We start from the raw sequence: 16,012 nt of genomic DNA, 5'->3' as shown, positions 1-16,012 counted from the left end.
TCACCAAGTAACTACACAAACTGGGAATAAGGTGACATTCCTAGGTCTCAGGTTTTTTCATTCATAAAATAAGGATAACAGCTACATGATCACTGAACTTCTAACTTTACAGTCTTCAGTTCAATATTTACATCTAAATATCAGTATCTTTAAAATCTGAAACTAAATAATTTTAATCCTTATTTCTCTTCTTTAGTAACAATCTGAATAGAAAATAAGTAACTGGGTAAGTTTTATCATACAGGATATTTACATGATGAAATAAATACCTCAACTGCACAGTTGCACTATTATGCTAATGACAGTCAATGGAGACAGCCATCAGGTCTCCCTGACACTGAGCTTTCCCATCTCTGAGACATGTTTGCTCTGGCTGCTTTTGTTGGCTGCTGCCTTGAAGAGTTGGCTGCTGCCACTCTGCCTTGGAGCCAACTGATTATGCCTCTTAAGCCTCCACAAACAATGAGCTAAATAAATCTTTCCTTCCTTAATTTTGGGTACCAGGATATTTTGCCCCAGCAATGACAGAAAAGCAACCAAGATAATACCAAACACTCATAATCTAAAAGAAGGAAGGTTTAACGTGGTTCCCAGTTTCAGAAGATTCAGTTCATGGTTAGCAGGCTTCAACATAGAAACCTCATGGTGGAAAGTCAGGATGCAGCAAAAACACTTAGCTCATTGAAAGCAATCTGTAGATCAGGGTACCAATCCCAGAGAGAAAGGGGAGAGAGACAAGAGACAGGCTCTGAGTTCACATCTCATAACAAACCGTACCCATCCAGAAGTGTGCTTCACAGTGGGTGCTTCACAGTTGGGTGGCTCCCAACTCAATCAATCCACCTTAACTCCACACCTTCAAGCCTTCCATGTGTTGAAATAATAATAACAAAAGAACCTTAATAGCTGTTCTAACATGTCCAACAGTTCCAAATACTTTCTAGGTGTGATCTCACTAAACCCGTAAGTTCCCATTCTCATCTCATAGCACGTATCAGATGATTACAATTTGCTTATCTATTTTCCTTCAATAGATTTTGGCTTTGAGAAACAAATGACCATGTCTGTTTTAATGGGTTTTATTCCCCTCTCCCTATCATACATTTTACTTTATTACACATTTCTTGATTTTCACTAGGACATTTACATGCAGGCACCAGGCTCTGTGGCACACTACAAGTGTAAGCCAGGTGCTTGTACACTTTCTAGTAGAGGATCCACTCTGTCCTCTGGTTGTGAATGGTAAGGCTGCTATAGAGATTCGTCTTGAAAGCATTAGCTTGCAAGAGGCTTGTCCTGATGGATGTCACAGGAGGGAGATGGAAATAAAAGAAAGAAGCCAAGTCCTAAAGATCTTCTGACATAGTTGTCAAGCAGGTTTTTGCAGAATAACTTTGCACAAGAAGTTGCATCTTTGTGAGATAGGTTTAGTCAAACAGAGTCGAGAATTTCTATAAGAGTACCTGCCTTCTGGGATCTGCAGTAATGCAAAGGCTTTGGCACAAGAGCTCCTTAGAAGAAACTTCTCACACTCAAAGAGGAAAGATGCCTCCTGTATTACTCAATTTTACTAGAGAAAACAAATACAACACAAGACGTACAGATGTATAAAAAAATGACAAGATTGGCTTAAGATGGTCAGCCAGAGTCCGATGAAGCGTGCAGAGGGTATCTGCACCCTGGAGGCCAAGGAGTCAATCCAAGGTCTGTAGTTCACCCCAGGGTCCAGTGCAAGTCCAGAGCACCAGGCTGATGGATCTGTGACAGAAGCCTAGTGCTTCACATGGAAGGCTGAAGAATCTATGCCAGAAAGCTGAAGAGTCTACACTGGAAGCCAGGAGATGATGTCCAAGCCAAAGGAGAAGACTGGAGCTTCTCCAAAGAATGGAATGCATTTGTCCTTCCTCCTTCTCTTTTATACCTCCTGGTGATGAGCCACCCTAGGATGGGTCTTCTACACCCCAGGGTGTAGAGTTGCTAAACCCATTTAGTTAAGCTTCTAAATGTCTCAAGTAGACACAATCAAGAAACCACTGCACCTCCACTGGCTTTGCTTTCAAACAAGAACTATATATTCTGAATTAGAATTCAGCACATCCTTGACATTACTGTTCAAATGTGACTGTGAAAGCTGCTAACCACTGATTGATAAAGCAAAGCTATTTGCAGCCAGATTTCAAACCTCACATTGTCCTCCCAAACGCAGCATGTTTTAAAAACCTGTGTGTCTTGTCTTCATTTTATAGAGTTTCCCAGCAAGACAGGGGGGCACATTTTACTTTCAAGAAAAAAATTTCACAACAAACTCCATATCTGAAACATTATTTAGGTCAAAATAAACCATATGTTTAGATTTTGTTTTCTTGCTGATGGGTCTCTGGGGGATAAATAGTCTTCCTCTGGTTTTTCTCTAGCACAGAACACATAATCTCTTTAAAAGCGCAAGCTATTGCCATGGAAATGAATATGAGGCAATAAATACACCATTATGCGTGTCATCGTGTCTAGTAGGTGGGTAATGATAGCTCTTCATGTTTGGAACCTCATGTTGATTTATACAACATTAACTTTGGAGTCCCCCCAAATGTCCTAGGGAAGAGAAGGCCAGTTTTAAACCAGCATTGCAGACGTGGAGACAGAGAGCAATTACCAGACTTCCCCCCAAATCAGTGAGAGAATAAGAATTGCTTTCAGCCCCAGATTCTGCTGCTTAACAATACAGCCAGGTTCTCTTCACTTTCAGAGCAAAACACCTTCACAAAGCTAAGCAGAAGGAATGTGACAGAGCCGTGAAATACATACCATATTTCAAAGGTGCCTCCAGGGAAAACCTTACATTTCTATTTACATAGGGTAGGTCTCATTCTCATGGGTTCTGAAAGGTGGAGACCGGAAAATGTTCCACACAAAATGTACTCAGTGGAGAGACAGAGTGAGTCGCTGCCGGGTAAGCACAAGCCCAAATGCCTGCCTTTCCTCAGAGGTTTCTCTGCCTGCCTCCAGCCTTCTACCAGTGTTTTCAGACTCAGAAGAGAAAGTGTCCAGTCACTTTCCCAGAGCCAGCTCATCTACCACATCCTCCCCATCTCCAGTGATGCCTTCCTGGACAGCATCCTAGATCCTCCTCTACATCCCACATGTCCTCAAGTAGTCTGCATCTGAGAAGCCAGAAGAAGGGGACAAAATGCCTTTCACTACTTGAACTTGTTCCCTCACATTTCTCTCCAATTCATTTTAATCTTTTGACTGCCAAAATTTCCAGATTCTACTGTGTGTCCAATTTTCCATCAAAAGATCTTTTTTTAAATTCTGCTATTGGAGACAGCAATGATTCTGCTCTTTGGAACACTGACAATCACTTTCCTCTTGTCAAACATAATGGAATGCTTCATGCCTGATCCTGCTGTGCTTCTGTGTGATCCTATAACAATACAGCCAACCATTACTCTTCCTGGCTACTAGTTCCATTTTGTAATCTCTTCATTTTATTACAACTTTTTTGTTTCTTTCATTTCCAGGACTCTGGCCTCCTCCAAGGACACTGGTCTTACACACACGACCCTACACACCTCATCTCAACTCATATATCTGTTTCAGCATGGCTCACATCTCTGTCTCCTATCTGACTCTCATGTGGAACCAGTTCAGCGTTTCCACCAACTTGTAAGACGGCTTCACCAGGCGTTTAGCAGGAGGACGAGATGGCCTTACTCTATTCCTCACTCCATTCCCCTTGAAACACTAGGACAATCAATCAGATTGTCCCAAACTACTAATGAGCTAGCTTAATTGTAGAGAATTTTTGTATCTAATGATAGGTCCAGTTTACTTCCTTGTTTGCTTTGCTTCTTTGTTGCTTAAATTTTAAAAGAGTTGATTTTACAATTTGGATTTGAAGATGTGTCATCTTAAGCATATGATTAAATTGTCATTGTGCACAACAGCAGATTTGTACTGGAGAAAGTGGGCACCAACCCAACTGATAATAAGAACAGTCACAGTAGTATTATTATAAATTGCTCCCAACCACAGGAACTTTTTCCTTCTTTAAAATTGTTTGTACTTAGAGAAAATACTGCAGTTTAGAGCATTATTTTCAAATTATTCTGCATCTAATAGATTGTTGAAGCAGAGATCTCCATTCTCCTTAGGCCAAATAATAAAAGAACAGTATGCAAAACACATTGGCCAAAATAAGAAAACTACTTTTATAAAACTGAGACTTGAAAACTTCTAATACTTGCGGTATTTTCAGAATCACCCATCACCTGCATCGCAACTCCCTACTTCCTGCCTCCTACACAGGCCAGTGTTTGAGGAAAGGTACTCAGTGGGCCCAGTGTCGAGATGTCAGACAATTACTGAACAACCTTGACTCTGCAGGCACCAGTGTAAACAAAAAGCAAGGTAAATCCCAGAGGAACGACACTGGCCAGCCAGCGCCCCAAAGTGTCTCACAGTCTCAGCAGGACAAGCACATGCAAGGGGACAATGCCCGTTCATCCTGACCCTGTCTCCAGTTTTCCTTCACAGAAATTGCCTGACATGCAAAGATTCTCTGATTGTGTGACAATTCTAGGCCATAACTCGGTAATTGCTGTTAGACACTACTACATTCTGAGTGGATATACATATATTTCCTGAAATATTCCAGAAACAAACACCCAGCAAACAAAGGGTGTGTCAGAAAGGTGTCCCTGTGTACCTTCAAAACACCTGTGAAAAAACTTAAGTATAAAACTGAAAGTATCCCTTAAAAATTAAGCTTTACACAGCAAAATTTTAAAGCTCCAAATCATTAATACATGTTTTTAAATCAAAAAGTAAAAATAGGGGCTGGGGATTTAGCTCAGTGGCATAAGCGCCTGCCTTGCAAGCAGGCAGTCATGAGTTCAATCCCCAGTACCAATAAAAAGGAAAAAAAAAAGTAAAACTTTAAAAAATGAGCAATTAAGTGTCTATCATTATTTAAAGTGGTCACGGTGGAGAAGATGAGAGCTTATTCTGCTTGGCTTAAAGGAAAGAAAAGTTTAATACAGCTTCTAAAAGTCCATTTACAATCTAATTGTCTCTCACATATGATAAAACTGAAGCCCAAAAAGTTCAAATGTCTCATCCAAGGCCATGTATCGTACTAGTATGGATTAAAACAAACTTCTTTAGTAGCTAATCCCAATTGTTTCCTCTCTGCCACATTCCATTTCCCAAAAATTCAATATTCATCTTGATTGTTGGCCCAAATTATTTGCCTACTATATAGATACTAACATTGCTTCTACATGAATGACCCAAGCAATTCTTTCCAGAGACCAGCTTCTGAATTTACTATTACACGGTATTAGTATCTGCCTTCATTTAGGGATGACTTTTAGAATATAATAAGTGAGTCAGTTCAACTGTTAGGTAAGCACTTCCTCATTGTACAAGAAAAAAGTCCAACGTAGAGACCCTGATATCTGTCCTCTGCGACCAGCTCATGCTGGTTCCTGAAGCTCAGGGTGACAGCTCAGCCTGTGACTATGTGGGTTCTAAGACAACCTCCTGATGCCGTAAGATGTGTCCTAGGATGACCTTTCTTCTCAGCTCACTATCACCATCCATCTTTTATCTGCGGCTGAGCGGCCCCGTGAGGGTCTGTCACAAGGTGACAGCAGCACCTCTGTGTACTTCACACACACAGTCCTCACTTTGGTCCAGCTATGAGAACAAAGCCAGTGGGCTCCAAAGCCCCAGAGAACCCACTGCCACTCAGCAGACATAAAATAATGACCTTCTTCCAAGACACCGCTGGCATTCAGGGAGCAATCACAGAGTACACAGTGCTCGTTCCCCAGATGAGGAAGGCAGGCTCTTGTACTCTTCTCTTTTCTGGATTATTTAGCAACATCAGGGAAATGGGGAAACCATAGATGTAAAAATGTAAAATGAAAAGCAGGTACTGTCAGCTCCCTGGTTACTTAGAGATTTTCTACCCCTGACTCTAGAGATGTTCCATTAAGCCCTGTCAAGTTAAATAGGAAGGCCTAGTTAGCAGTCATGGGAGGCGGGCACTGAATTTCTTACCTGCTGCCATGAAAGCCAAGAACACTGTATTAAAAGACAAACTTTTGGAGTTTTTCAAAAGAAAAAAAAAAAAAAAACCTAAACATTGAACAAAACAACAGAAGTAGTTACTAAAGGATATCAGTTCACCAAATATGCCTGTAATGAGAACATAATTTCTACTGTCTAACCACATGGCAAAAGTTGAGAACCCCTTTCCTGCGGCATGGGGGGAGGAGTTGATCCTGATACCGTGAAGGACATTCGTCATGAAATTTTCAGAGAGGTTGCCATTCAGTGTCATGTGTTCCCCTTTTGCTTAGCACCATAACTAGACAAATAGGGGAAATAGCAGACAGCACAGTTGTTAGCAAGGATTACAAAATTCAGGTTGATGGGCCCACCAATGATGGCGAGATGACTGTGTTTGTTGTAGTGTGACCTATTTTTTCAGGACCATGTGCATAAGAATATGTTATGAGCACTTCTTTTCCCCAGCAACATTACCATTGCAGGACTATCTGAGTCTCTGAATAATTCCTTACCAGGAAATCTGAATTTTTCACTGGTAAACACACAGACAAACTGGCTGCTATGACCAAACACTTTTCTGGTTTCACTACTCAACTCAAAAAGCTTGTTTTGGAATGTGAGTCTACACCCTCTATCATCCATAGGGAAATGTTGGCTATCTGAAGAATGCCACTGAACTTAACATTGTTGTGTAGGATATGATTAACTTATCAGCCATGTACATGGACTGAGGTGGATTAAAAACTTTTGGTCAACTTAAACACTAGCTGAACTGGATCAGCATGGTGCTAAATGTAGATCAGCCAACTGATCTACACCTGAGGAAAGTTACCAGCATAAAATTGAGACCTGGAGAGGACATTTAGTGTCATTGGTTCTCCACTGCGTTGAGGGTTTTCCTAAGTGTTATTGTTGTTTGAAGCCCTTGATTCTCCTGGAGGAGCTTGTCAGGCTCACTTCTCTGATATGAATTCGGCTATTAACGTTGGAGGAGCTCTACTCGTTGCTAAGAATGACCGTAGTTCACTTTGCAGGAGCTCTGGTCCTTACTTTGAGCATAGCTTCCTGGCTCTGCAGGGGAAGAGGTGCTGTTTAATCTCCAGGAGAAACTTCTCACGCTGGCTTCCTGGAATGTACTTAGTTGTTATCCTCTGAGGATCTTGGGACTTCGTTGTTGCTCAGGATGCTGTGGCACTTTTCAGAGAACCCCGCCCTTATTTTAAATGTTTCTTCTTCACTCCACTGTGGAAATCTCAGGCTACTGGCATAGATCCCACTGGTACAGACTTTGTAGCTTCCATTGCTGACCTTGGGGCCTTCCCAGGACAGATCCATGAAACAGAGTTGCATGTGTCATTGTCATGGGCTCTAGGCCTCCAGTAGGACCCATGGGAGGCATTAACACAGGCTCTGGGGTCTTCAACTGGACTCATGTAGGACATTGCTGTGGGATCCAGGCTCTTGGCTGGATTCTCTAGGTCTTAAGTGTGTGGACTGATCTCCTGCACTTCTTGTATTTGACTCTGGGTGACTATCATAAAATACTACTATAAATCATGTGCCCTGTACATAATTGTTTTCCTTGTAGTCTTTGACTAGAACATGGACTTAACTTACATCTGTTCACACAGCTCTGTAAAATGGACACACAGCACACGTCATTTGTCATTCACAGAAATCACATGGTTTTCTAAAGATGGATCATTGGCCAGAGTTTTTGAGCTGTGAGAGCCACCAAGGAGATTTCTTTTATAAACAGTTACCACTGGCAGAACATTCCAGTGATAGAACAAGCTCCAAAACTTGTTTACTGGTGTGACCTATTTACCTTTCTTAGTGAACTAATCTGTCACTTCAGGGAAGAAAGACAGCCGTGTTAAAGCTAGCAGATAAAGTGGATTCATTCGGATTCAAACTGGAATTATGGGAGTATGAGTGACTATTCAAATTTCTGACATGTTTCAAACCTTAGCAGAGATTTCTAAAGAGACTGAGCCAGGACTTTCTTCCTCCCAGCTGGCGCATGATCGCCTATCTCAGCTGTCAAAGGGTTTGAACATTACTTCCCAATCAGAACAGATCCAGAACAAGGAATGAATGGATCTGTAACTCCCTTGAGAATAATCTAAGTGAGTCAACTTTGTCCTAAAAAGGATCAATTGCCTGAGATCACAAAGGACAGTGGCCTTAAAACTTTGCTAGAGACAACTGAAAATATCCAAATGCTCTATATTAAAGTCAAGGCAGAATGTCCTGAGACTGCCACAAGAGCACTGAAGAGCCCGCTTCCACTTCCAGCGTGTTATCTTTGTGAAGCAGAGTTAGCTACAGCAGCAGAAAGTGAAAGGAGGTTACAGAGCAGGATGGACATAAGCAACACACTTTGAATGTCACTGTCTTTCATCACCTCAAAGTGGGACCATTTAGCTGCAAGGAAACAAGCTCAGATTTCCTACTGATCCCGCATTATGGTGAGTTGTATTGTTATTTCTTTACGTACAATGTGATAATACAAGAAAGAAAGTGCAGACTAAATGTGATGTGATTGTATCATCTGGAAAAAAAACCAATGCCTCACCTCAGTCCATGAGGGACCATTTTCCATAAAACTGTTCCCAGGTACCAAAAACATTACAGATCATAGACCTAAAGCATCTCCCTACAAGCTCCTGTCCCCAGAAGGTCTGGACATGATCTATTTAGATGATCTATTCTTGAAGCAAGTTGCTTTCCAGGTGTCCCCACACTATCTTAGTGCTCTCTCCCCCTTCCTCTGTACTGGACACCGAACCTGGCACACAGCTCTGTCACTGAGACAGGGTCTTCCTGTCACTCACTCTCAGAGACTGGGCTGGAACTTGAAACCCTCCTGTCCCTGACTTCCAGGGTACTGACATTTCAGGTGAATGCCACACACCCTGCTCCTTGGTGTCTTCTTAAGTGTTTCAACAGCTGTTTAGTAAGGAAGGAAAAAAGAGGTAAATCTGGTGAGCAAATGTGAGAGCTTCAACATTACCGTCAGCTATGGCACGGGATGGGCATTCTCCTAAGTTTAAACCTCACTTCATTCTCTCTTGAGATCATACATCGAGCCAGGGAACACGGAGGAAGCTGCCTGGCACCACAAAGCTCCTAAGTGTTAAAGCTGTGGGCTCCACATATATTCTCTTGGCTCCAGGATTCGCTTTCATTCTAAAAGTGGCTACTGCTTACTCAGCTTAGGGGACCACATCACATTCACATCTTAAAGGCAAATTCAAAGGGGTTCCTGGGCCCAGAGATTTAGCTCAGTGGTACAAGTGCCTGCCTGTCATCGTAAGGTCATGAGTTTGAATCCTGGCACGGAAAAAAATTTTAAAAATCTCCGGTGCAGGTAGATTGAATCTCTGGGGTAGGAAGGCCTGCCTTCCTGTTTCTGCTCCATCACTTTCTGGTACATGGCTCTGCGTTAGCTCTTATGCCCCATTTGCCCAAGCGAGAATCCTCACCTGTAGAGACTGAAATAGCTGGCTTTTCCTGGGTGTTTGCTCTGCACTGAGCTCTATTTTAAGCATTTCACAAATGCTCTTTCAGTCACTTCTCACAAGATCCTAAGAGAAAGCTGCATACATTTCCCTGAATCTATCCAAGGTGGTCCTGCTAATAAACACCCAAGTTGGGAAAGGAACTCAGGCCTGTCTGCCTCAGTCTTACCCTAATTTCCACCTCACATTAACCCAAACCTCTCAGGTGTCCTATGGGACAGTGGAAGACACATTCTCTGTGACACTTCCTAATCAATGTCCTCCTTTCTCCCGGCTTCTGTGCTCTTTTCTATTGCGTTTACTGCCTGCGGCTCACAATTTAGCACTCAGTTATGTGCCCTATAAAATTATTCTCCTTAAATATAAATTTTATGTCTCCCAAAAAGACCATAATCTCCTAGCAGTCAGGAACCATATCTTACAGAATCATAGAATTAGAAAAGTAATCGTTGTAAAATTACCTTTTTTAAAAGAATGTCAACACTTTGTGAAAGAAATCATATTTGTAATCTCAGCTCATCTGGCTGAAAACCATTGAGCTGGTTTAATCTTACCCCTTCAGGTATAAAACAAAAAGTATTGACTTAGTGACATTCAGTTGGTGTGTCAGTGGCAGGAGTAAAGCAATACTCTGTGTTGGCTAATATTCCCTCCATGGTTGCTTTGCCATGGAAATCTTCAGCATTTACTGCCTCCCTCAGTGTCTTTGCTGTCGTGGTCCTGGTGCAGAAATATCTGGACCAACTACCCTGACTCTGGAAACTCAGACAGAAGGACTTGCGAATCATGCAGTGCCAAAGTGCTCAAAGGAAAAAGTATTAACAGCATCTGCGATGATAAATGATGTTGGCATTCCCCTAAACAATCATATGCTGACGTACTGTCCTTGCACTGGTGAAATGAGGAGATAAGGCCTCTGGATGGTGACTAAAGGTTACTAAGGAAGGACCCTAACAGATCCTTAGCTCTTGTGTCACATAAAAACTTGGGAGAAGAAGCTGTCTATGAGGTCAAGCCCTCTCAGGACCCTAAGTATGCTGTGCTTTGCTCTGGAACTTTCTGGACGCCAGAACTATGAAACATAAATTGCTATTGTTTATAAAACATCCAGTTAATGGTACAGCAGAGTAAGTGATCTAAGCATGGTAACTATAAAAGCCTTTCAGCTTCCCTTGATTCCCATGAATCTCTTCAACTCAGACCCCTAGGAACGGTATTAGCACTTTCACATCATAAGCTTTTTTTTTTTTTTTTAATTTACTGGGATGTATTTAGGAGATTCAGAAAAAGATAAACATTTAATGTCAACCTTGTCCAGCTTCTGTTTTCTAATATTTTACTAGCACTTTTAATATTGAAACATTATTAAGTATGAAACAACATAGGTCTATTACACTGTTCTCATTTGCCACAGAAAATCTGAAAATACAAAAAATGTAGAGAAAAAGAGTTGGGCATAACAACCTACTCAGTCGCTATTTGTAACCTGTTTATTTGTTTGAAGAGGAGATTTTGCAATCTGTCTTTTCTACATGCTTGTATATACATGTATGGGGGTTCATTCATAATATTTTTCTACTGTTTTAATTGGGAAATAATATATAAGATGCCTTACATCTTACACCATAAAGTGCATTTTTCAATACATATTGAATAGTCTTTTAAATATTGTTTTAATATGCACTACATTGCACTACATGAATATACTGTAATTTTATTAAATCTCTATTAGTGCATACTGAGATTGCTGCTGGTTTTTTTCTGATAAATATGGCCATTTGCTTCATTTATTAATCAAAATCTTCTGATGTAAACAACTCTGCTTGACACTTTCATTGGGATACATTGCTATAAATAAATATTCCCAGAACTTTTGATACACACTATCAAATTAACCCCAAGAAAGATGGTAACAATTTCATTCTCATCAGCAATGCATAAAGCTCCTATTTCCTGAAACATCTCCACAAATAAGTGACAGATATATATGTAAATACATAATATACAGAGTCACATATATAAATTTAGTATAATTGGTATCTAATTCTCATTCAAATTGGCATTGTTTAATTACGCCTAAACTTGAATAAATATTTTGAAAGTTTTGCATGTATTCTAGTAAAGGCTCTGAATGACCCATACAATTGCAAATCTGCACACATGCACAACACTTTCTTTTTGGAAACAGAACTCGAATTTTGTTTTGACCTGTTAGCCGACTGCTCTAAGTAATACATCTTGACTCAAGATAATTTTATTTATCTTCCCAAGATGCATTTATGAATAGGTACACGAAGCTACTTTCTGCCAATGAAACGTGAAAAGAAATCTACTGGGATTGAATTTCTGATAGTTATCACTGGTCTTAAGAAGGAATGGTAATTTCCCTTCTAAATTTGGGAAGAGATAGTGAAACTATTACAGTCTTTCTTGGGGATAACTTGACAGTATGTACCAAAAGGTCTAGAAATATTTATTTCCAGCAGCTTATCCCAAGATCTGAAGTTTAGAGTTGTTTCAGCAATTTTGAGACTTGAGAAGATGCAGGATTTCTTCTCAGTTACCTTGAAGAAAGAAAACAAGACCCTAAGACATTCCACTGTCCTTTAGAAATATATGGAAAAAACTACTCATAAGTATGCACTAAGTCTTTAAGATAAAAATAATATAAAACGTTAGGCTGATAAAGAAAAATGTCCAGTTATTTTCTGACCCAAATGGGGAGACAGTGGGGCTACCAAACTAGCCTCTACAGTTTTGTAAATGCTAATGCATTATAATGAGCTGCCTTCCTTATGTAAAATTTAATTGTTATTCCAAATGCACAACTCCAATAATAGAGTGTACAGAAACATTAACAAGCCTTTTATGATGAATTTGGGTCAAGGGCAACACAGTACTTAATAGGTTTGTGCACGAAATCCCTAGGGCAAGCTCCATATTTTATCCTAGCTGTTCTACAGCCCCTAACGTGATTTGGAGTTTTTATAATAGAGGCTGAAATACAAAAGAGCTGCCACTTACACCCAACAAAAGACCAAACATGCAACATATCCTTCCGATTTATTTCTATCATGAAGTTTAAGGTAAACTTGGGATAATCTCCTGAAGATATATTTCCTGGATTTACTACACATTGGCATTATTTTAGCATTATTACTTTTAGTACATGAGGAAAAACTAAACTTAATGTAAGAAGCTAAACTGCAATCTTTCTTTAGAGGGATCCCTTAAGTTTGTTCTCTTCTGTTGACTTTCACATGGTGCATGATGGGCAAAGCTACCTGATCCAAAGGACTTGCTCTGTCTGAGCAAGTAATACAACTTTCCATAATTTCTTCAATTCAGTTTGATGAATAATTCAGAGCCCCTGTTCTTCCACGGAAATTTCTTGGTTGTTTCGAGCATTCTCTACTTTCATCAGGGTGTATCACGGCTCCAGAGATTTCCAATTAATCACAGCATGGACAGAGAGGGAGTAATCTGGCCCTGGCCCAGGGGACACTCTAAGTCACCATGGAGATGAGCTACGCCTCTGTAGAAGCCAGGTCCTGCAGCAGCCTGGCCATCCTAGAAGGCTCGGGATCTCCCACAGAGACCTCTGCCGCCCTCTTGCTCTGTGTCTTGTGAGTTCATAGTGCAGCTCTGAAAACAGGACCTTTCCTTCAAACGCTGTTCACGTCTTTGCCTGCATTAGTTCCTCAATTCCGTGTCACTGGTGACAGCTTAGGGGAATTCTTCTCTAGTCCTCAAAAGAAGGTTTTTCCCTTCTCATTACCCTGTAATATTCTCCCACCTGCCAGCTCCTTCTATTCTGCACTAAAGCAGTAAACGTCAAACCTGACTGCACATTCAAAGCATTTGTAAGTCTGAGCAAATGTGACCTCAATGCTGCATCACAGCCCTAAACCCAAGGATATTAAAACCCCTAAGAATACATCCCAGGCCCTGATACCTTATTTTATTTTATATTGTATTTGATTTATAATGTCTCAATTATTTCTACCTTGAAGTGAGAACTGGCTATCTCCACCTGGATGGATTAAAAATTCTGGAACCCTACTTCTGACACAGTCACATATCCTTTCTGGGGAACAGAAGAGGAAGGAAAAGAAACTAATTATCTAAGTGAAAAGAAGAAAAATGGCAAAGACATCGAAACAAAGGCGAGCATCTCATGACTCCCATCAGACCTGCTAGGCAGGTTTTGGGATATTCAAAGGAACACGGCTTAATTTCACTTTTATTATCTGATTTACCAGCAAGTTTTTTCTGATAAAAAAAAAACAGTACTGTAATCTATGAAGCTTTGGATGTGACATTTTTACTATCATTTTTTTCTTTGAAAAGCAAAACAAAAAAGAAAAAAATGTAAAATTTCAAAAAATAGCAAATTAATACTAGTTAATATATTTCATATTGTAATACTAAAGGTACTTGCTCAGATTATGATATTTTAAAATAATTGATCAAATGAGATAACTGATCAAACAAACAATGAAAACACTGATCTTTTTGATGAACTTACACAGATTAATAGTTTAGTTGTCTATCTTGCATATATATACAAATATGTATTTATATATACATGTAAATAAATATATATACATATAATATTTCTCCTTCTATCTTGTCTCAGTTCCCCTATCCCAGTTGTTCCTTCATTTTGATTGCTTTCTTTCTTTTTCATTATCACAATATCTATTCAACATTTTGGATATTATTACTTTTTCAGCTATTTTTTTCACTAGGGAGACAATACAATATCTACATATGTGAGTCTGATTTATCTCACTTATGAGAATGGCCTCAAGTTGTAGCCATTCACCTGTAAGCCTCAAGTTTACTCTTCTTTATAGCCAAGTGATATTCCATTGTATAGAAATACCACATCTTTTTTACCCATTCCTCAGTTGGCAGGCATTTGAGTTGTTTCCAAGATTTAGCTAGTACAAACTGTGCTGCTATAAATAGATGCACATCATTGTGGTATGATGTTTTTAATTCTTTTCGGAAGATGCCCAGAAGGGGAATAGCTGGATTGAATAGAATTTCCAATCTTAGTTTTTTTGAGTAATCTCCACACTGATTTCCCCAGTGGTCGAACTAGTCTACACTTCCAGCTACAGCAGAGAAGGGATCCTTCTTCCCCACAGCCCCGCCAGCATCTGTTAGTGGTGGGCTCCTGGTGACAGCCATTTTTGAACTACAGTGAAATGGACTGTAGGCCCACGGCCTGTGTGTGATGCACAGTGATTCTGTTCAGCTTGGGGGTTGACGCATCTTGCCATCTTCACTCCCCTGACCCTGCTGCCTGCTTACACCTGCTTTCCTCATCGCCAGCATCACCTCTTCAGAGACTCAAAGCCAAGTCAATGTCCAGCAACTTGCCCCTAAGGTGAACCAATCTCCAAAACTAATCAAGATAGTCATCCAAAGCAAACACAAGGTGTGTGCTCAGAAGAAAAGGACAATCCACGAATAATTTAGGATCTCGCATTATCAAGTTAGAGAACATTCTATTTAGTTCCACATCTTATGCCTCTGCTCAGCGAGAAAACTTCAAGTATCGCACAATGGAAAATGTTCTCTACTTCATCACCTCTGGGCAGAAGCTGTGCTTCAGAAACCTCACCTAAACTTTCCAACAACTCACTCTTACTCCGAAGGCATTTAAACAGTTGCCTAACCTCTTTGCATTATGAGGTGCTTAATCCAAGCCGTTAAATTAATAGATTAGTGTATTTCACTCTTTAAGCCTTCTCTGTTTCAAATACATGTTTTTCCCAAGGTGTGCTTCATGCCAACATCAAGAAAATAAAAACCCCTTTAGTGAGGTAATAGAAATCACATGAGACATTTGTTATCTCACTTTTTCCCTTTATGTCTTGCCTCTACGGGAAATTTTTGGCACAAAAATGAGTGCTTACCCATTACCGTCAAGCGCCTGTCTTACTGTGCACACTTTCCTTGTAAATCACAGGGATCCTGCTTTCAAACTGCCTGCATCACTAATGATAACATCTTATCAAACAGCCAAAGCATGAGGAGTTTAACTGGAATACCGGAACATTAGAGCCCAAGAAATCAGCAGATTGACCACTCCAAAACCGAAAAGAATACAGGAAAGAACAAACCCCATAAAATGCTAATCAGTGACTTTTCCAGTTATAGACTTTATAAAAGAACAAGTGTAGCTAAGAAATCCCTTACAGCAGATAAAATGATCCAAGCTCCAATTAATTTCAAGGCCAAAAAATGTCCTCCATTGTCAAAGGCCAAACGTTTCCATCCCATACCTGACCAAAAAGCACTCTGGCTGCCTACTTCAATGTAATGCTATTTTTCTCAAAGTTAATTTCTCACGTAGTAAAAACATTTAATTATAATGGAAGAAAAAATAGCCTGAATCT

At 40.1% G+C, this 16,012-nt stretch overlaps 1 protein-coding gene across 2 annotated transcripts in view; it reads right to left on the bottom strand.

Annotated features, from left to right (window-relative positions):
- The window catches only part of LOC100728286 (protein kinase C-binding protein NELL1), a 755,088-nt gene that overhangs the window by 365,736 nt on the left and 373,340 nt on the right, over positions 1 to 16,012 (bottom strand). The window lies entirely within an intron of this gene.

Source organism: Cavia porcellus, unplaced genomic scaffold, assembly GCF_034190915.1.
Source record: "Cavia porcellus strain 051 isolate PalLab524CR breed Dunkin Hartley unplaced genomic scaffold, mCavPor4.1 scaffold_9, whole genome shotgun sequence".
NCBI classification, from domain to species: Eukaryota; Metazoa; Chordata; class Mammalia; order Rodentia; family Caviidae; genus Cavia; species Cavia porcellus.
This window is presented reverse-complemented; position numbering and strand designations above follow the sequence as displayed.